Below are 21405 nucleotides of genomic sequence, written 5' to 3' on the forward strand. Positions count from 1 at the left end.
GTTGTTCCAATACAAAAAAAAAAAAAAGAAATCACAATGCAAACGATCCCAGTCGTTCTAAGAAACACTACTATAACCCTGAAAGAACCCTTCATTTGTATTAAGTAACGGAGGCCAAGCGACGCGCTGGTGGTTTCCAGACATTAACTAGTTTAGGATTATCTGTTTGCCCTCTGTTCTTCTTACAGGTATGAGGGCCAAGTCCGGATGATCAACGCGTAAAAGCAGAGCGGCTGGAAGCAGTGGGCGGGGCGGACCTGTCACTGCCGCGATTTATAAGGGGGGGAGGGCGCGCTGTGGCCGAGCTCTAGCGGCGCGATTGAACTTCCGAGCAGGCTGCTCTTTGAAATCCTCCATTGGCTCTTCCTTGCTAGATCTCATTGAACTGTATGAGGATTTTTTTTTTTTTTTTTTTGCTACCGTATTATGTTATCATGAAAGTCGTTTTCTTAAATGCACTCATCATCACAGCTCGAGGCTGACTGAGCAGGATCGGTGACTTCCTCCACCTAGAGGGATCTCGTCGGCAGCTCTTTCTCTGCAGGTTGCACGTTAGAAGGGGAGAGGAGAGGAGGAAGGTGATCGCCGCCGGAATCTCAGCGAGGAGTGTGGGAAGGAGCTTTTCCAGCCCACCCCCAGGACACGCAGGGAGCTGACAGGATGAACTCTTCCAGGCGGTGAGCACAATAAAACCATGCAACACATGCTATGTATTATAATTGGCCTTTCCTGCCTCTTGTAAGCGAATTACATGCAGGTGGTACTGAGCCCCGTCCTGGATCTTTTAGATTTGATGGGGAAGTTTAGAAGCAACTGGTCATGGATGCTGACTGTTATACAGGATTCATCAGAAAATGTTTGCAGCCTGCTGTCCTTATAGCCCAGAGTGAAGGACGTGTAAACGTATCACATGTCTGTGGGATGATTTGGAAGGTGTAATTGTAAAAGGAAATCTTAGCCCTAGAATCACACTGTAGGCGTTTAGAGGCTCTGCCCAGGACAACACCGAAGACTGGTCCCCAAAGTCTGATTTTGAAGCTTTAGCACCAGAAAATAGCTGCAGTACCTGAATGTAATCCACTTTGAAATGGCTAAAGGCCAACTGTAAATTAAAGACATAAATAAAAGTAAAGGATTTACTCGAAAGCAGAAGTCGTTTGTGCTGTTCCTCACAATTTATTTTTTGAGTGAATCTGTATTAAGAAAAAGGCAGGTGGTGCAGGCTTTCTGAGCTGCACGTGTCCTTTCAACAGGTTTATGCCCTACGAGATTACAAAACTTTAAGAGTCCTCTGTGGGATGACTGGGGGGCTGGATAGGGTACGGTCAGGCAGAGCTCAAGAGAATAATTCCTCCCCTTCTTTGCTCTCACTCTCGTTTTCCTCTCTCTCTTCCTCACTCCCCAGGGGTCATTGCACTAACAGCTCTCCTCTCCCTTCTCATGCCTTTTCTTCCCTCTGGCAATCTTCATGCCCCTTCCTTCCCTCTCCTCATTCACCCCCTTTTGCCTTCCCTCTCCTCATGCCGACTTTTTACCTTCTCCCCTCCTCTTGTCATCTATCCCCTGGCCTTGCTCCTCTTCTGGCTGTCCCCCTTATCCTCCTGGTGGGCTTCCCCCTTCTTTTAGGCTCCTCGGGTCAGTGGCTTTGACAGGATAACAGTGGCTATGACAGGATGAGTCTCTGCAGACTGCCAACAAAAATCCTTTTGATGATGGCAGCCTAGTGGCATAGGCACCTGCTCCTCCACAAATTCCTGGTGACTGGCTGGGCCTGGGCTCTCTGGGCAGAGGTGGACTTACAAATGGGCAGAGAAGGCAATTGTCTGTGGTCAGGTATCCTAGGGAGCAGCTGTTCTGCCTGTGTGCAGCACCATTGCAGGGGTGGCCATGGGGGCACTAGTGCTATGCTATTGCTTTTGGCAGAATTAAGCTCCAGTGGCTGTTCCTGCACAGCTGCATCCTGGTAGGGGGCCAGTGGAAACGATCAGAGGGGGCAGGGGAGGACTGATCCAGAGTCAGGTACTGGTCTTGAACCTGATATGGTGTGCCCAGCTAAGGCAGTGAAAGGGTGTGGAAACCCTCCAGCTGCAGGATCCCTTGTAGCTGCACCAGTCATACCAGTCTAAAGACAACACATTTATTTATTTAAAATATTCATATCCCGCCTTCTCAAACACTTCCTCAGGGCAAGTTATAAGCTTACATACACAACATACTTACAATAAGTAAAAAAAACATTTAACTTAAAAGTTTAAAATCACGTAAAAGCTTCCTGGAACAGGAATGTTTTTAAATCTTTGCTAAAATCCTTGAAATCAGTGACAATTCTCAACTGGAAGATTTTACAGGTAAGGAACTGCCAGGGAAAATGCTCTACTGTGTATTTGCTGTAAACAGTAGTCCTGACTCGACGGCAGTTCTAACTCTGCAAAATGGTGAAGAGAATACTACAAAAAAAAAACATATTGGCATCCAATTATGAAACAAGACATAGCTGAATGAACAGCATTTTAATCAGAGCTTTCCTGAGGCTGGTGAAAATGCTGCTTCCCACGCCAACTTTCAAGAAGGCTCTGATTTTAATGTAAGATCAGTTCACCGTGATATATGCTATCCAGGTGACATGCAGTCTTGAAGCTTTGTGGATTCTGTTTATGCAGACTGACTTGATTGAGTAGCTTATCCTGCATAATCACCTTTCTATAAATAAATCAAAGCATGTACCTGTGTGGGCTCAGAACATGCTGTGCGCAGATAAATTAAATGAACACAGGACTGCGTATTTATTTAACCAAAGCACTAAATCCACTCACTGAACTATGGTCAAATGAATTTAGTTTGTCTGGGTTCGCTGATTAGATTTGTCTAAGAGTGTTTGGGTTTCCAGTAGTCACATTGTTCCGGAAGAAAACTGAAGGCTTTTCAGGTTGTGAGACCTTTAATTTTTATCTAAAGATGATGACTTACATGAAAAGGTGGGATCTCTGTATTCTCAAGTTCTGGTATAAACAGCATCATCTTTTGGATAATTCTTGGTTTGGTCCAATAAAAGGTTGCCACAGCCTGCAAAGAGTCCTAACGGTTGGAAAACCTTTCCAATGCCTCCTATTATGGAGATACTCCTACCGCTGGCAGTGTGAGTCATGGATGGCCTATCAGACCCATTAATCATCTGAAGTACTTCTTTTGTGAGATCTGCTGAGTTAATGGAACGGTAGCCTTAATTCAGAAGTAGTCTTTAAAATATGTTGTGGGCTTTTTGTCCTTATACAGAATCCATTCCCTTCGTGCCCACAGACAGAAAGCTCCTGCGCATTTTGGGGACAACTGGCAGACCCCTCCCTGCAGCTGTGCAGACCAGTGGTGCACTGATGAACTCCTAACCTATACGGTCATCATCATGATCATCTTGATAGCCCTATGGGGTGCCTGGTCAAGAAAAGACGTCTACATGTAGTGGGAGAAAGTGTTGTGCTTTCTTGAGGAACTCCAGAGTTACAGTAGCCCAATGGCAGCTGGATTTAAACTGCTGAAACTACTTTGTGGACGGGGGCTGCAGAACTGGATCTATCCTTCCTCCAATACCCACTGAAGAACATTTGCCATTGCATCTTGTATATTGGGAATGCTGCATTATAGAGTATGAATACTTAAGGAAACATCAATCTCTTTTCATTGCCAACCAACTTTATTAAAGATTCTGGAAAAGTTGTATTTTTCAACTTTGGGAGAAAAGCAGTGGAAAATGATAGACATAGGGTAATTTTATAACTGTACACAATGGAATAAAATTTGCATGTACCTTTTTAGGTTCAGTCTTTACCCCAAATTTTTAAAGCAAATGTATGCTCAGGGCTCCTAAATGCTGTACACAAATATTATTCAGGTTATAACAAATATTTTTTTTTTTGGTTAGGGAACATCCTCCTCTTTCTTTGTGCTTCCAGTCCAGCCCCAGCCTAACTCGCTGCTACTGGACAGATGGGTGTCCTAGACTGACATCATGGGCCTTCAGTGTGCAGCTACCTGAGGGTTTTCCCCAAGTGCTAATCTCACTCCTCTAGTCCAGTCATGGCAGAAGCAATCCCAGTCTAGGGTTCCCTCCAGAAACCTGCACCAGTGTACCTTTAAGTCAGTCCACACAAATTCCTGTTGAGCAGTGACTAAGACATCTTCCCAGGATTTGTGAAAGAGTATACTGTCTTTAAACTTAAATCTGTATCTTAAATCTGGTCATTACAGGCAGTCTCTTCTTGGTCTTTCATTATTCACAAATCTGATGGACACTATATTCTTTGATAGGAGAATCTTTGACCAACCTATGCGTGCACCCATTTAAGCACAAGAGTGAAAGTGACTGAGTGGTCAGAGAAAATATCTTAGTCACCACACCACAACTCAACCCAAAACGGTACCTGGCCTCCTCACTGAATCTCACTAACTAATTCTTCTACTCTCACAACTCTTAGATTGAAGAGCATATTCAAAAACTCACAGAAATGCTTGAAGGATGACACTGCATGCCTCTCAAGCTTTCTAGTTATAGACACTCCCCTGCTCCAGTGATACACCTAGATATGTTGCTTTAAATTACTTTTTCAAAATAAATAATTCAAAAGGAAATATGTTCCCTATCATAATTAATTTCATGGTCATTTTTTTAATATAAAAAAAAAATCAATAAATAAAAATTTTGTGGATTTTCTACATAATAACAAAGTAGTCTGGTTGTCATGTTAGTCTATAAAGACAAGCACAAATACATCCCAGCTGTCAGCCATACAAGCTTGACCACCTGCACAATATCACTCTTTATTTTAGACAAGTTTGTTGTCTTCCTTCCTTTGTCCTCTACCATTCTTGGTAGATGAGCATATAAATTCCAATATTTAAACCAATATCTAGGTCCCATAACCCCTCCCACAACACTTAACTTCTTACCCAAACCTCTCAGCCCTGTTCTCACCAGTGCTCTCTGTGTCTATCCCACTTCTGCTTATCCCAAAGTAGAACTAAAGGTCAGCAAACAAGTTATTAGTGATACATTTTTCTTGGACTAACTCCATACATTTTGACCAGCTTTTAAGAGCTATTCCTCCTGCCTGCGCTGCCTCTTCCATGACAATCCCTGCCAGCCACTCTCTCTATGTCCTGCAGAAGGAACACTCATCTTCCCTCCCTCTCCAGCATCAAGTGCGTCACCTCCACACTGTGCCTGCAGCCTGAGCCATGGGGGTCCGCCCCCAAAATCGTACTGCTGTATTAGTTTTAACTTGCAACTGAATTATTTCAAATGTGTTGTGCTAGTGTTGTGCGCCCTTAGAGTGCAATTTGCTGCCTGCGTCCCTCAAAACCCTGAATTGCCGTGTATGGCTTGGTAAGAGTTTAATTTCAATCAATATGAGATTTAGTGTCACTGCCTTGAATAAAGATTCTCTTTACATGGTTTTCCTGTGATCTGAGTGCCTTGCTTTTATTTTGTGCATTTGTTGGAGGAAAGCAATTTATAGATGTAATGAGTGAAAATGAAATGAATAAAAGAGATGTGCTTTTCCTTATGATCACAATTCCCCATGCCTTCCCAAAGCCTCTCTTTCCCTGACTTCTCTTCCTCTCATGGCGCTGCATTCATGAGCCATGAATAATTCCATAGGGCAGAGCAAGAGCAGCCATGTTGGTTCTGGATGAAGAAGACTGCAGTATTTGCAGCTTGGGATTTCTTTTTTTTTTTTTTAATTGGGTAACAGGAGGATTAGCTAAAGATGTTGTGTATAAGCCTTCAAAAGCATTTGTGGCCCTTCTTCAAAAGGCAGCACAGTGATCATTCAAGCATTTCATGAAAAATAAGCCTTGGTGTAGGACAGCAGCTGGTTGTAAAACAGTACTTACAAAAGTGTTGCTAGTAGATTATTAAGTTGGCAGTTGCACCAAAATACCTAGGCTAATTGCTAAAATAGGGCATGTTGTGATAACTAAAAAATTCATCTAACCACGCTCCTTTTTTATTGCGGGGGTTATGCATGTGAAATTTATAGCATTTTGATGAATCTAGAGGTTAGGCCCCAAAATCTACACAAATGAATTGCAGATCTAAATTTAGGCCCTAACATTAAGAACATTTTCAGCTACAAATTTAACTGAAAATCTTACTCCAGTTAGGTGCCAAAAATTTAGGAACTGAATATTTTTTGATCCTTAGATCAAAAGTTGTAGTCATCGCCAAGTGGTTACAGCAATAATTACTAGTTAACTAGAAATCTATAACTGTCTCCCTGTGAAGTTTTGAATCCTGCCGACTTTTAAGACACTCAAAATGCACTCATGGGAGGAAAGAAGGAATGGTGGGAACTTTCAAACATTTGACAGGCTTCAATTAAAGTATGGGAAGGTGACATTTTCAATACACAAAGGGACATGGATATGAAGTTGCAGAGAGAAAGGTACAAAGGAATCATGTAAAAAATACTTTTCCAAAAGGATGGTGGACGCCTGGACTAGCCTACTGGCAGAAGTAGTGGCAACCAACCAATCTCTGTCTTGATAAGATGATAAGCTCCAGGGAGTAGGGACTGGCCATAATGTGTCTCTGTACAGCACTGCACACATCTGGAATGCACTATACAGATGATCAATAATATCAAAACTGAGACAGAATAAACTCAGTACACGGTGATAAAGACAAGTGGAGGATAACGGGTAGAAGAAATGAGTGTTTGTCAATCATATGAAACTTTGCTTATCCAACCAAATACTCCATTTGAGTTTCAACAGCAAAACATCGGTATACATAACTAGAAAATGTAAAATTATATAAAAATTATTAAAATATACAACTATAAATATGTTAGAGATACTTGCTGCTGCATAATATAAAAGTGTATTTGGAATTCAAATGGTTTCAAAACTTAACTAATCTGAACCAAAACTTGAGATTCCCCAAAAACGTTCATGAAAATTGGTATGCGGTTGAGCTGCTGCAACATACATATGGACAGACAGACAGAGAGATGGACCAATCATCCATCAACAATAGGGGCTTTGCACTCACACACACATTTTAAAAGGCTGAAGCAGGGCACCACTGACCTAAAATGAAGCATCTCCGAGAATGCATCCGTTTTTTTGTTGTGAATAAACCTATCTCCCAGTTTTGAGATGCATTGTGACACAATGGAGTTGCCAGAACACTCTGCATGATTGCAACTCCAGCTAAGGAAAGAACGATCTGTTCCTTAAGATCTTATGAATGTATAAAGTGAATATGACACATTACATATACAAAAAAACTGATGAAAAAGCGTTAGTGGAGTGCATCTGCTTCATAGAAACATGATGGCAGAAAAAAACCTTATGGACCATCCAGTCTGCCCATCCGACCAATTAATTTAGCATCACTTCCTTGGAGATCCCTGAATTTATCCCATGCTTTCTTGAATTCAGATACTGTTTTTGTCTCCACCACCTCCACTGGGAGTTTGTTCCATGCATCCACATTCTCTCTGTAAGGAAATATTTCTTAAGATTACTCCTGAGTCTACCCACTTTCACCCTCATCTCATGACCCCCCTCATTCTAGAGCCTCCTTTCCATTGAAAAAGGCTCACCTCCTGTGCATAGAAACCTTTGCGATATTTGAATATCTCTATCATATCTTCCCTGTCTCGCCTTTCCTCTAGGGTAAACATATTTAAATTTATCCTCATATGCTTTAGAACAACCACCACTGACCATTTTAGTAGCCACCCTCTGGACTGACTCCATCCTACTCCTGGGGAATTCTGCAACAAAAAAATTGAAAATTCTGCACATTTATTTATTTAATAACTTTTATGTACCGTCATTCGGGAACCATCACAACGGTTTACAGAGTTTTACAATAAATAGTAAAAATAACAGAGTGCAACAATAACAAAATAAAATGGAGCATAAAAAATACATTAATTGAATAAATAAAAGATAAGATGAAGGACAATAAAATACTAGTGGCAGCAGTATTCAATAAAAGCGTGAACGGATAGCATAGTCATAAAGTCAGGACTGAAACAGGAAAGCTCTTAAAAAGAATCATGTTGGATCCTGATAGGCCTTTGTAAAAAGCCACATCTCCACCTCCTTTCTGAATACTTTTAGATCTGGATGAAGCCGTGTCTCTATTGGGAGGGAATTCCAGCACTTGGGTCCTGCCAACGATAATGCCCGATCTCTTACTTTAGAGAGGTGTGCTGAACGGACAGAGGGAATATTTGGGAGACCTTTATTAGCAGAACGGAGATTGCGTTGTTGAGTATTAATCCTAATGGCCGCATTAAGCCAGTCAGTTTGTTCACCATATATGATTTTGTGAAGAATGCATAAGACATTGTATTCGATTCGATATTTAACCGGTATAAGGATATCAGATCGGTGTCAAAACAACACAATTCTTGCAAATTATTCTGCATTCCAGTGCTATCCAGTGTTTTCATGACAGGAACAGAAGCAGAGGTCAAAGGAGGATTCACATCTCCACCTGCTCTAGGCTGTCCTAGACACAGGACAATGACCGCCACCACTACCTGAATCCGAAAGCCAGCCCCAAGCCTCACATGCAGCAGCAGCAGGAGTCGCCTTTAACCAAACATCTCCCGCTGCTGTGGGGCCGGTCTCGCGCAACTGAAGACATTTGGTTAAACGCAACCTCTGCGGCGGAAGTCAGGGTCCCCTCAGCTGTCCAGCGCCAGGGCACACAAGTCAAAGGCTGCAGACCTCTGGCTCAGAACAAATGGAAATATGAAGCCCCCTTGACCTCTGCTTTCCCCTCATACCTCGAGCCCCCACTAGAAACACTCTCTCCCCCTCTCCTCTGGTTTTTACTTTACATTTGGTTTTTTTTGCAGGAGCATATAAAAAATATACCACTTCTGACAAGCTGCATTCTGTTGTTCCGTAATGTGACACCATTTTTCCAGACTTTGGATCTCGTCAGTCTTTTTCTGATATCGTTTGGGCACAATAAATACATAGACCACAAGCCAGGTGGCCGCTGGGGGACAATAATTCAGGGGAAGAAACAGAGGGTAAAAAAACAAAAAAAGAATTCACTAAATAGTCTTTGATATTCTTCCCTGAGTGTAGGCAATTAAAGGTGAACTGGTTAATCCAGAATATACTTTCAGTACTTCCCAATGTTTGTTCATTCATTTGGCTATTGGAAAAACGTATGGCGCATGTCAGCTCTGAATCTGAGGTCTCTTTTTTTGTCTAGCAAGAGCCAAGAGCGATCTGAATTGTAAGCTCTTAAGTAAGCCCTCTTGATTATGGAAAAAGGGTACTCCCTGGCCAGAAGCCAAACACTCATCTGCTTAGCTTTGTGAAGAAAAACATTTCTTTTCTGAACATAGCCATCAAATACCTAGGAACTGGCCTCTTAATAATTGTTATTGTGAGAGGCTATAACCACAGGATGCTCAGTATCAAAATTTAGGATCCTAATATAGGCACTGTGATGCCTTGCAAGCGATCTTTGGTTTTTAGAATGGCTTGGAGGGCAGAGCAGTCTGGACTTCAGACTTTTTCCACTGAAAATAGTTTATTCACAATGCAACAGAACAATAGCAGAAACAGCCTGCTTACCTAAGCAGCTTAAACCAAAACTTCCTTTATTCACAATCTCGGCAAGATAGCTGCCTTCTCCTCCATCTCAGATCCTCCTTGGTTCCACCTGGGCCTGGTCTTTATTTCCCTTCCTCAGGGCCACACCCTGATGCCTGAGGTTCCCTTGGCTCCTGGTCTTAAGGTGGACCAGGCTAATTGTCTGGGCCTGGTCTTTTAAGGGGGGGTCTTGATATCCACTCCTTTATAGGCATCTATATTCAACCGACTTTAGGTACCTTAAGGTATGGGCTGAAAATAGATGCCTAAAACTGATGTCCCTAAATTTAGGATGGCCACTGAGTCTCCTCACTTTAGGTGCCTTACTTCACTTCCCTGTCCTGGCCCTGCCTACTTTTAAGACATTTTGTGAATGTAGAATCCAAAATTTAGGAACTCAGCTGGGAAACATTTTCTATTGGCCAGATATAGGCACCTATATCTTTCGAATACTGGGTTATATGTTACTAAAAGGAAGCAGCAAAGCCCAGAAACAAGTATGTTGATATTTGAAAGAAACTAACAAGTATTGCTGCTATGAATTATCAAATACAAAAATGGAAAAAAATGTTTCTGTGTTGACACCAAAGTATTTAAAAGCAGACTGTCAGATATAATTGTTGCGGTGTAATATGCCTCTGGCATATTTCAGTTTATTCTAGTGCTAATACACAGAGTGCAGAGAAACAGTTAGTGATGTCATTCATGTTGTCATGGAATATCTGTCACTCAAGGGAGGCCATCTTAGGCTAAACTGTGGAAAAACTCCAGCACAGCTTATTGAAAACATCCATGATTTAAGCTTTGGATGCCAGGTGCTTTTTTATTGGCTATATATAACTGCGTCTGTCCTTCCTGTTATCAAGAATAGATGAATGCATAAACTGCAGTAAGTTCTCCTTGCCAAAAAAAATCAGCAAAAGTTAACTGCCTAGCACAGAGCTAATAATCAGTTTTATGCTGCCGTTGGCAAGCTGAGTTATGTGTGCCCCCAGTCCCCCACAAGACCACTGTATATCATGATTTTTAGTGTCCTTCATGTGCTCACAAAATGAAGGGAAGTCCATGGGCTGAAGCGCCCACAGAGAATGGGATAACAGGGCAGAGGGTACCCCATCCCCCTCGACTCCTATAGCTCTTCTCCTTGGGTTTCCTTCCCCCATAGCTTCACCCCACCCTCGGGGGGGCTGTCGGGCAGGAGAGGTGGAGTGGAATGCAGAGATGGGGTGGAGTTTGAGGAGAGTCTCATAAAGCATAAGAGGCAGGGGTGGGCAGGAGGCCCCCCTCTTAGCCCCCTTCTCTGCTGTGGAACGTTTCTGCTCAGTATCTGCAGAAGGGGCAGGTAGGTACAGCTTCTTGTAACGAGGCTTCAAAGAGGGAAGGGATAGCAGCAGGGCAGGGCACCATGCTTTATCGGGTCAGTAAAGTATCCTTTCCCCTTGCAAGATCTTATTGTAAAGTTTAATATTTTAGCTTAATGCCTTAAAGGGCAACATAAGATAATTGTTTTTGAAGAGAATAGTGTAATTTAACAATTATTAGGGAATGGTAGGCACACACTCCATTACATTTCAGGGACATAACATCTTGGTGATTTATTTTGGTATTAAGGTAGACAGTAGGGCCCTCAATGCCCATTTCCTCCCTGCCCCCACTCCTCTAGACTTTTGACAGGAATATGGGAGACAATTGGAATTAATCATAGCAGGGTCTCATTTAATAGCTGCTGTTTCAAAGATCATACTATCAAATCAGGGTATACATAGTTTATCACCTGAATAAATATATCATGCATGCATAATAGATTGAGGAACCAATGAAATAATGGATACATAAGTGAATAAACAAGTCACAATGGCATTGTCACAGACTTGGGTGGATTGTAAGGGGTTTAATAATAGTGTGAGATAATTGCTTAAATGAGTGATTATGATGCATGTGATATTCTTAGGATACGAAGAAATTGAGGTTATGGGGTAGGTAAAGGTACATACAGTAAGTCAATTAGAAAAGGTTTGTCGAGGTTTTAATGATGCACAATCGACAAACCTTTTCCGTTGGAAAGAAATCAATAGAACTAGGGGTCATGTAATGAAACTCCAGGGAGGATGACTCAGAACCAACGTCAGGAAATACTGCTTCATGGAGAGGGTGGTGGATGCCTGGAATGCCCTTCTGGAAGAGGTGGTGAAGACAAAAACAGTGAAAAATTTCAAAGGGGCATGGGATAAACACTGTGGTTCCCTAAAGGTTAGAGGATGGAAATGAAGAAAAGAGTGCATGGGGGTAACTTACTGATGTGGCTTTACCTGCCCTTAACCAAGAAGCCTGATACTTCTGATGCAACTCCAACATTGTTCTCTGCTTCACTGACAAGACAGAATGGAAAAATGGACTCAAGACAGCAACCAGCATGGGCCCTGACATTGAAGGTTTTGGGAAACTATGGGGGTGACCTGTATGGCATGGCAGATGCTACGCAGCACATGCTACATAAGCTTGCTGGGCAGACTGAATGGACCAGTTGGTCGTTTTGTAGTGAAACCAGAGTCTCTGGTCAAGCTGCAAGATAGGTAGTCCTGTGAAGTGTTGTTATTACATGTGTTTTAGTGGATCCTTGGGTGCTGTGGAAATGACCACGCCCACGGGGAGGAGCCCAGTGAGGAGCCACAGCACTAGGCTAGACTCTGATACACAAAACACCGGAATTTGAACTCTTCTATTATACAGCTTGAAATAGCCACCAGGTGGCAGTGGTGAGTTGTAGTCTCAGGGACTTCGGCAGAGGGAGCCCTTCTCTCCAAGATGACATCAGGAGGTTCCACAGCAGGTTACCCAGCAAGGAGTTACTCGATGTTAGCTGTTATGGATGCGATTCCACCAGATAGTTGTAGAAGGCACAGGCACTGAGGCAGGGAGAGCAGGCCCTCGAGGAGCGAGTACCTGTTCCCTGAATGGCACCTGAAATAGAACAGAGGGCCCCCTAGGAGCAGGTACCCAAGTTAGTAGTAAACCCCGAAGGGCAGAGGTAGAGCTTCCTGCAGGCAGCAGGGAAGCAGCAGAGTAGCGCAGACAGGAACAGTTCAAGCCCTTGTTCGAGCCTTTGCCAACTCAATGAGCTAGCAATTTTGAGAAGTAGATATACCCGGATGGCGTGACGTCAGATGAGGGAACGCCCTCAAGGTTCGTGCCACTGGGCATACAGAGATGTGGGTAGCGCGCACGCGCACCCTAGCAGGTACCTGGGAGGAGCAATGGCATACGGCTGCACCATAGCCGTTCCGGGGATGCCAGAGAGGTCGGCTTGACGACGCTACGGTAGCCATCTTGCCCAGGTAAGCGGGAGGAACCGAGATAGGGGTGCAACAAGCGGGGCAAAGCCGTTGAAGACCGACGAAGCAACATGAAGCTTAATGTAAAGAAACAATGATAGCTATCATTTGTTTGGCTAATCCTGGGACAGTACAAACTAACTACTGTCTGGGCCAAATAGTAGGCCTGAAATTATAAAACAATTAGCAGCTATCTATGGCAGTAATAGCAGATGGGAGTCTCTAATTTTAGCTGTCTTAATTGAATCATATGAGCTGCCAAGGCATGATAATGACTAATCCATAATGTATGGAGTTGGTGGGGCTGGTTATGTCACTGGCTTTGATACAATCTTGGAGGGATCTGTTCAGGTTTTGAATTTATTGGTAAATAAACACATGAAACCAAAATGGAATTGGGAACCCAGCAGGGAAGTTATAATGTCCTGACGGACAGCTGTTGAGTTTCTAGGCCAAGGTAGGTTTGACGTAACCTATAAGGAGGAACCCTGTAGGTCCCCATCATCGGCAAGCGGACCCAGACAAAGCAGAGTTCCAGCTGAAGCTTCGCCTCTACCAGCCCTTGGTCCCCTCAGGTTGAGCCTTTGGGTGCCAGAGCTGGCTGGTGGTAAAGAGATTCGTTGAGATAGCTGGGTTGACGAGAACAGAAGGAGAAGGAGAAGGGTGGAGGTCAGTGGCAGGTTGCAGACAAGAATATCCAGAAGCAGGTTGTAGTCAGTGGCAGGAGGAGGTCAAGTGAATCTGAGATCAGGGCAAGGTCAATACCAGGTTTTCTGTCCAAAGGAAAGGCAGGCCAGTTAGGCAGGGCAGGCAAGTGAGGAGTAGAACAGGAGGATAACAAGGAAGACACCGAAGAACTGAAGAGATAAAGACTAGGACACTGGACTGAAGTCAGACAGAGGAACTGAAGACAGATGCTGGGGCAACTTGCACTACTGACAAGCAGAGGTACCTGTTGCTGAGGCAAGATTGTCAGGAACGCTGCCCTTTTATAGTGCTTAGGACTGACGTCATCATTAGGGGCCATGGGGGATTTCCTGCAGCAGTCCCTTTAAATACTGAAGTGACACGTGCGCACGCCTAAGGAGGACACGCTTGTAGGGAGCCATCTGCAGTGTCCAGCCACATCGGAGTCACTGGGGCAGGAGTTGGTGACTTTTTGCCTCTCTTCTAGGTTGGCATGGCTGGGCCAAGCACAGAGGTGAGGAGCAGGCGAGCAGCAGTCCATGGGAATAGTCCGCAGACCGCCGAGTGTAACAACAGCTTTCTGATATAGGCTTCCAACATCGGAGTGGGGGGGAGGGAGGGGGCAGGCGGGGAGGTATGGGGGAAGAAGGGAAAGAAGAGTGTAATACTTCAACACATATATGCCAATGGGGTGTTCAGTACCACATATACTTTTTGAAATATTCAGTACCTCCATGCACCGGGTAGTAACTCAGGTCATGAGAATTAAAAGAGGGTACATTTCTTAGATGAAATTTGTTGTTTGTCAACCTTGTCACAGGCTTTTGTGCGGTAGCAAACAGGACTGAGCAGGAAACAGAACTTTCATACCATTGAGTTTGAGTCAGTGCCAAGGTCAATCAGGCTGCCCTACGTAAAGCTGATAAGTCTGATATCTGCCACAAGGGTATTGCGCTCGGCGGTCCATGGGCCCATCCTGTGGACCACTGCTCTTACCTCCAGCCCCGTATCTCACCAAATGCCTCCGATGCGAGGACAGGCCCCCAAATGACTGCGTGGCAAACCGCCGCGTCCAAGAGTCCAACACAATGAATGGGAAACACCGATGCTGAATCTGGGCTGACTTATGCGCATGCGTGCCCAACTTCCTGTAATTTAAAGGGCCCGCAGCAGGAACTTCCACGCGGTGCTTCCTGATGACATCAGGGCTCCCTTCCTATATAAGGCTCACTCTCCTTCCACTCCCCGCCTCGGCAATAGGTCGTCTCCTTAGAGAAGTGCATTTCCCCAGCGTTCCTGGTTCCTGACTTCTGTTCCTGGTTCCCAATTCCTATGGTGTTCCTGAATTCCTGTGTCTCCTTCCTGGTTCCGTTGGCAGTCTGATTTGTCTTGAGTTCTTGTCTTCCTGGTCAGTCTTCAGTGTCCCTTCCTGCTCCTGTGGTTCCTCATCCTTTTTGTTCCTTGTCTCTTCGGATTGGACTTCTGACTTGACCTCGGATTGGACCTTGATGCTGCTCGACTTCCGCCTGTTTACCATTATTGACTGAACTCCACCTGGCCCAACCTCTGCCTGAACCTCAACTCTGAAAGAACTCTGCCCACCTTGACCACAGCCTGAACCTGACTCTGGCTTCCTGCCGCCTGCCCTGACCATTGCTTGACCTGACTCCGCTTCCCCTTACTGTACTAGCTTGAAACTTTTTCCATGTGATGGATCTTCATCACCACAGAGGCCCACACTTAAGTCCAGCTTGTCCTGGCACCCGAGGGCTCAACCTAAGGGGAACGAGGGCTGGTACTGGTGAAACTCCAGATGGGCTCCTGCTTCAGCCAGCTCCGCCTGCCGATGGTGGGAACCTACAGGGCTCCTCCCTGCAAGCTGCGCCAACTCCCCCTCAGCCCAAAGCTCTGTTGGAGTCATTTTTTTTTTTGTTATTTTTGCTGAGGATGTATTCAGAAGATAGGCCATATGGATTCAGAGTTTTCACCTAGACACAGACTAGTTTGAAGGCCACAGGCCAACCTCTGAGTGAACTCCTGTTTACTGTTTTGCACTGTGAAATGTTTACGAACAGGCAAGCGTCTGTTTGTTTAGTTATTCCAGTAGGTCAATGATGAAAAAACTAGCAATTAACTTATACTAAAGCCTGAGAGAAAGAATGAAAGCCACAGCTGTGTCTGAAAGCTGATAAGAACTCAGAGGGAGGGAACATTGCTTTTTCCTTTGTAGTGTATAAGGGGAGACAGCGAGAAAGAGAGGAGGGAGAGAGCCCTGGACGTGATGGTGCAGCTGATCCTTTGGAAATGTAAGCTTTTTGTATCTATATAGCAATTGTTATTATCTACCATTATTTTTTCTATATGATCTGATTTTATTTGTTCTATCTTCCTATCGCTCAAATAAACTTACTTTCCTAAATAAATGGAACCATGATGTACTGAATCAAAGTTTGTGTGTGGCTATTTGTGTAGGGGATAAGCCCCCAGGTATATTCCCAGTAATTGTGAGTGTTTATATGAAATTAGCCCCCCCAGGTCAGAGCCACTGGGCAGGATACAGGTGTGCACAGTCTGAACCCATTACAGGGTCCTCTTCTGCAACAAAGGACAGTGAGCAAGTTTGCTCTGGGACAAGATGCATCTCATCATAGACCATTTGAATCTTAGTTATTTCCCTTATGACAATTGTACGTGCTTAGGCTGGCTGTGGCTATGCTCAGTTAAGCTCATTTGGTGGAGCATGAGATTCTTAATCTCGGGGTGGTGGGTTCAGGCCTCATGTTGGGCAAGCGAGATGTGTTTAACAGGCATGCTTACAAACATCACCAATTTAAGGGTGATTAAGGAATGAAGGAGGATCTAATCAAAGGGCAGTCCATCTTAAAGCAATAGAATGGGGCATTGCTAGTGCAAGTGAATGGTACTTAAACTCTGGGTAATCGGCGTGGGACAGCAGTTACAGTGCATAACAGTGGTGAGGTGATTGCACTGTGATGCTTAGAAAGTAAAGAGTAACCTAGAGGAGTGGCAGACACAACCCTAAGGGACAGACAGGTTCAATGTGTGAACGTTTATGCATGTCTATCCAAAGTGGGCAGATGGGATGCACCATATTGGATTTTATCTGCTGTTATTTGCTATGCTACGATGGCAGGCTCTGCCCATCTCTAGCTATGACCTTGGAATGTATTCTAATGCATTCAGGGGGAAAGAGCTTTCGTGTTTGCTTCCAGGGACTATGGTGTGTGGCAGCATGACCGGAGAATGGGTGGACAATGGGGGTTACCAAGGAACCATATAACCGAAACTCTAGCAGACTTACATTGGTTACCCATTGAATACAGGATAAAATACAAGGCCTTATGCACCATACACAAACTAATATATGATAAAGAAGCAGACTGGCTAAACACAGCCTTACGAGTACACGTTCCACAAAGAAACCTCCGCTCAGCAAACAAAGCACTACTAACAATCCCTTCAGTAAAGTCAGCAAAATTAACCCAAGTGAGAGAAAGGGCTTTATCATTGGCTGGGCCCATACTATGGAACACGATGCCACCCGAACTCAGATTACAGAGTAATCTCAAAACTTTTAAGAAAAATTTAAAAACATGGCTCTTTAAAAAAAGCCTTCACTAAAGAGTGTGGAGGGCAGAGATTGAAAGTACAGGGTAATGCAGATGAGAATGAATTTACTCAATCCTACATTTAAGAAGTAATATCTCAAAGAGATAGTAACTCAATAATATACCTGGACTTCACCAACATTACTCAAATAATGATTTTATTTATGAAATTGTAACCGAACTTTATTGGCACCTGTTAGAATGTACGATATCCTAGATTTACTAACCTTAGTCTATGTGCCTATTTGTAAACCGTTGCGATGGTATATAACTTAGCGATGGTATAGAAAAGTTTTTAAATGAAATAAATAAATAAATATTACTTCCCTGAAGCCTTTTTCCATCACGCTCACCCCAGCAACATGGTCAAGCCACTTTTCCAGTTGAAGCATGTGCCTTGTTTGCAGAATGGTCCAGGTGACAGATTCTCACTTTTCAAAGTGGTCTCTTTTCAGGAAGACGGCTATATGTGCAGATAAGGAAGGAACAGCGATACCACAAGAGCACTATTGATTCAGTATTTGGCAGTATGGGAGAGCTGCTTTGGAAATCCTTAGCCATGGTGATCTGGACAGCTTACGGGGCAGCATAACTTACCGTGCAGGATTACTACAGCTACATTTATTTATTTATTTAGGTTTTTATATACTGTCATTCCAAGTGAGAATCACTAGATCACAACGGTGTATGAGGTTTAACAAAAAAAATGGACAGATGTAGAGTTGAAAGGTAGACATATAAACTGGGAGACAATTGGGGATGTATTGAAGAATTAAGGGGGGAGCTATAATTACAGGTTTTCAGTTCTTGTTTAAATTTCTTGGTGTCAGTAGATGTTTGAAGGTTTTCTGGTAATGAGTTCCAGAGAACAGGGCCAGCTATTGATATAGCTCTGTCACTCGTATGTTTTAGGTGGTAGTTTTTTATAGCTGGGATTTCAAGTAATCCTTTGTCTAGGGACCGAAGAGAATGTGCAGGAATACAAGGATTAAAATTTATTCCTAGTAGTTCATGGGGGGGAGGGGGGGTCCAGATGGACTCCCATTGCGGGCTGGTGGCACAGACAAAGAAGGTGAAGTGCTCAAAGGCACTTGCCTGGCATGACACGTGCCAGAGTTTCCAGGTAAAGAAGTTCATGGTAGGGTGGTCATGAGAAGTTGTAACCTCAGTTATAGGTTCCCAGTCTTAACCTGCTTATCCTATGGCAGGCTAAGTCACGGTGTTTGTTTATTTGAATTTACTTATCATCCCTACTAGAATAGTGCCAGGCAATTAGTATATGTTCCCATTCAAATGGTGTTTCACATAGCTTCTACCCTGGCCTTTTCAGTGTTCTGTAGGTTGGCAGTGTTCTGTAGGTTTATCAGCTGAAAGCAGGAGCAGGTTCAGACCCAGGTTCAGTTTCTGGACAGGTGATGATACCATACAGTGTGGCAGGTTATATTTATTGTAATTCATGATTTCTCTTTGCCTTGTGTCTTGGCAGGGGGAGGTGAATTGGAAAAAAATGAATACATATATTTAAAGATATACTGATGTAAGGGGCAGCAAGGTACTAGAGGGGGGGGGGCATTTTGGTTTTGCTTGCTTTCAGGAAGCTGTGCAGTAATTCCTTGTGAAACATGAGTGAGTACCTTACGCTGCAATTCCCTATACACCAGTTTATCTCAAAGCACACTATGGTGTTACAGATTATCCAAAACTCTGCAGCAAGAATCTTAACTGGAGCAAGTATGAAGGACCATATAACACCTGTCCTGTTCTCATTACAGTGGTTGCCAATACAATGGCGCATTCAATATAAAGTTGTCTCAGTAGATGACCTGTCAGAAAATCACTGAGCTGTTCAGGTTCGAAGAATACGTAATTATTATTCAAATATCTAATGCAACATTTGCTTGGATACTTCAAAACGTATCGGGCTCCCAAACTTAGAACCCTCTCTCTCTCATAGCTAGGAATTCCTTTCTACGGATTTGTGTTGACTTAACTATGTCTGGGTATACCCATATTTGAGCTCCATAAAACTTGGCTAACCTATTTCTAAGAAATAGTTTTAATACATGGTTACGGTCTGTAATAAATGCAAAAGAAACCAACAAAGATTTCTTTTCTCTAATTTCTGAATCTATAGATAATTCCAGCAATTCCGAAATGTCCAAAGTATTCCTCCTCACTCCTTCTCGTTCATCTTTTCTTTGAGATAAATAGTAGATCTTGGCACAAACAGGCAGATGAGTAACTGGTATTTTCAATACCTGTGTCATGTAAGTTTTAAATAAATCAAGTAGTGATATAGTTCTTATAACTGGAAAATGTATTACTCTTAAATTTAATATTCTAAGAGTATTCTCCATTTTTTCTATTTTCCTCTCAAAGGCCATATCAGTCTTTACAATATTTTGTTGTGTATTCTCAATTTTTATTATCCTTTCTTTATGATTCTCTAACTTAGAATTAAATATACTAATCAGAGAGTTATTTATCATAGTCTGGTTCTTGGTTTCCATAGTTGTACTTGCCAAGGATTTTAGTGTGGATTCAATTGCCTTCAGGGCAGACCAAACATTTCTTAAAGTAATTTGTTCAGGCTGGCCAAGTTGGATACTCACAGTCCCGATTTCTGGCTGGCCTTCTCTCACCTCCCCAGAGGTTCCCGGTTGTTCCATAACCATCGATGATTTCACAGGTCTCATTTGACTCTCCACTCCCGGAGAGCCAAACTTCTGCACAGACCAGCTGTCTCCTCTTCCCGGGGTTCCTCCTCCTTCTTCCCCGGTCATGGTCTCTGACCGATCTAGCTTCCCAGGTCCTTGATAGAAGTCTCTCTGGGGCTGTGCTGTTCCCAAGGGCTTCTCTGTCTGTGCAGGGTGCACCGGTCTAATCGGCTCGCCGGGGCTTAGAGTGACCCCCAGAGAGGGATCGACATAGGAGAAGCTGCCTTTCTTCATTCTATCTGATACTAATATAGATATTGCTTTATTTCTTTCTTTGGGTAAATGCCCCCCATATTGCTTATATTTAGGTATATATATATTCTTGGAAATGTTAAATATGAAGATTAGAAATATACTCGGCTTATATGTATGTTTTGAATATATGTACCGTGTTGTATATGAGAATATATCATGTAATTAAGTGAAATTTGAAAATTAAAAAAAAAAAAGTAATCCATACTACACAACATAAACTCTCCTTGGATTATACACTCTAAGCCATATCTTGCGCTCCTCAGGTCAACAACTGCTAGATATTCCCTCCCTATGGCTTGTTTGCTTAGATTGCACAAGAGAAAGAGCCTTTCCAATAGAACTTCATAGCATTAATGATCCAAAAGAATTTTAAAAAGCGCTGAAGACTTTCCTATTTAATAACACGTTTAGAGACCTCCATAAGCGGTAGGTTCTGAGTTGCACCTCTTTTGTAACATCTTTCTTTAGTTTCTTCACCCAAGTTAGCCATCATTCGTTTTAGAGGAAGCACAATGTATTATCTTTTGCCAAGTATGTAGTGCAGTCAGTTGCCTTTCTTGACAGAGAAATTGCTAGGTGTTATCTGTGTTAATGTATGTACGGGAAATTATGAGTGCTTATGGACCTCGCCCCAAGCTTTGGAAGGAGTGGGCTAAAAATGATTTTTAAATAAATTAAAATAAATAAATAAATGTTTGGGGGGGGGGGAATTATCATGTACTTTCAAAGAAATCAGTAGGAGCAATTTGTTATTGGAAAAATAAAGAAATCCCAGTCAATGGAAGCCCCCAAAAGGATCAAGTTAAAAATGACCTGACTATAATTTTCTTCAGATGGTATTCAGCAGTTTTGGTAAGTTTACAGAAGAAAGGATCAAATTTTCTTCAGCTAGAAGTGATATAGATTTTTCACTAATTAAGGGTTAGATGTACTAAAGGTTTTCTCCCACTTTGTGTCATTAGAAAACATCCTTAGTATGTATGGCTGTTTGGCAGCAGCTCAGACAAAATTATAACATAAATAAGATATCCTTAGAAATTAAATTGAAAAATTAACTAAGGAGACTTTGTTTGGAAATAAGATTTTGAAAGTTTCTCCTACTACTAATACAAGTGAAAAGGATTCTGCGAAAAAGAAGGATTTCATCAGTCCGTG

The 21405-nt window shown here is 42.9% G+C and overlaps 1 long non-coding RNA gene across 1 annotated transcript; it reads left to right on the top strand.

Annotated features, from left to right (window-relative positions):
- Positions 1–355: 355 nt before the first annotated feature.
- Positions 356–5448, top strand: LOC115099490. The gene is made up of 2 exons (XR_003858799.1): positions 356–677; positions 3274–5448. It is a non-coding gene; the product is annotated as an uncharacterized LOC115099490 (long non-coding RNA).
- Positions 5449–21405: the final 15957 nt, after the last annotated feature.

The sequence above is a fragment of the Rhinatrema bivittatum genome, chromosome 9 (assembly GCF_901001135.1).
Source record: "Rhinatrema bivittatum chromosome 9, aRhiBiv1.1, whole genome shotgun sequence".
Taxonomy (NCBI): Eukaryota; Metazoa; Chordata; class Amphibia; order Gymnophiona; family Rhinatrematidae; genus Rhinatrema; species Rhinatrema bivittatum.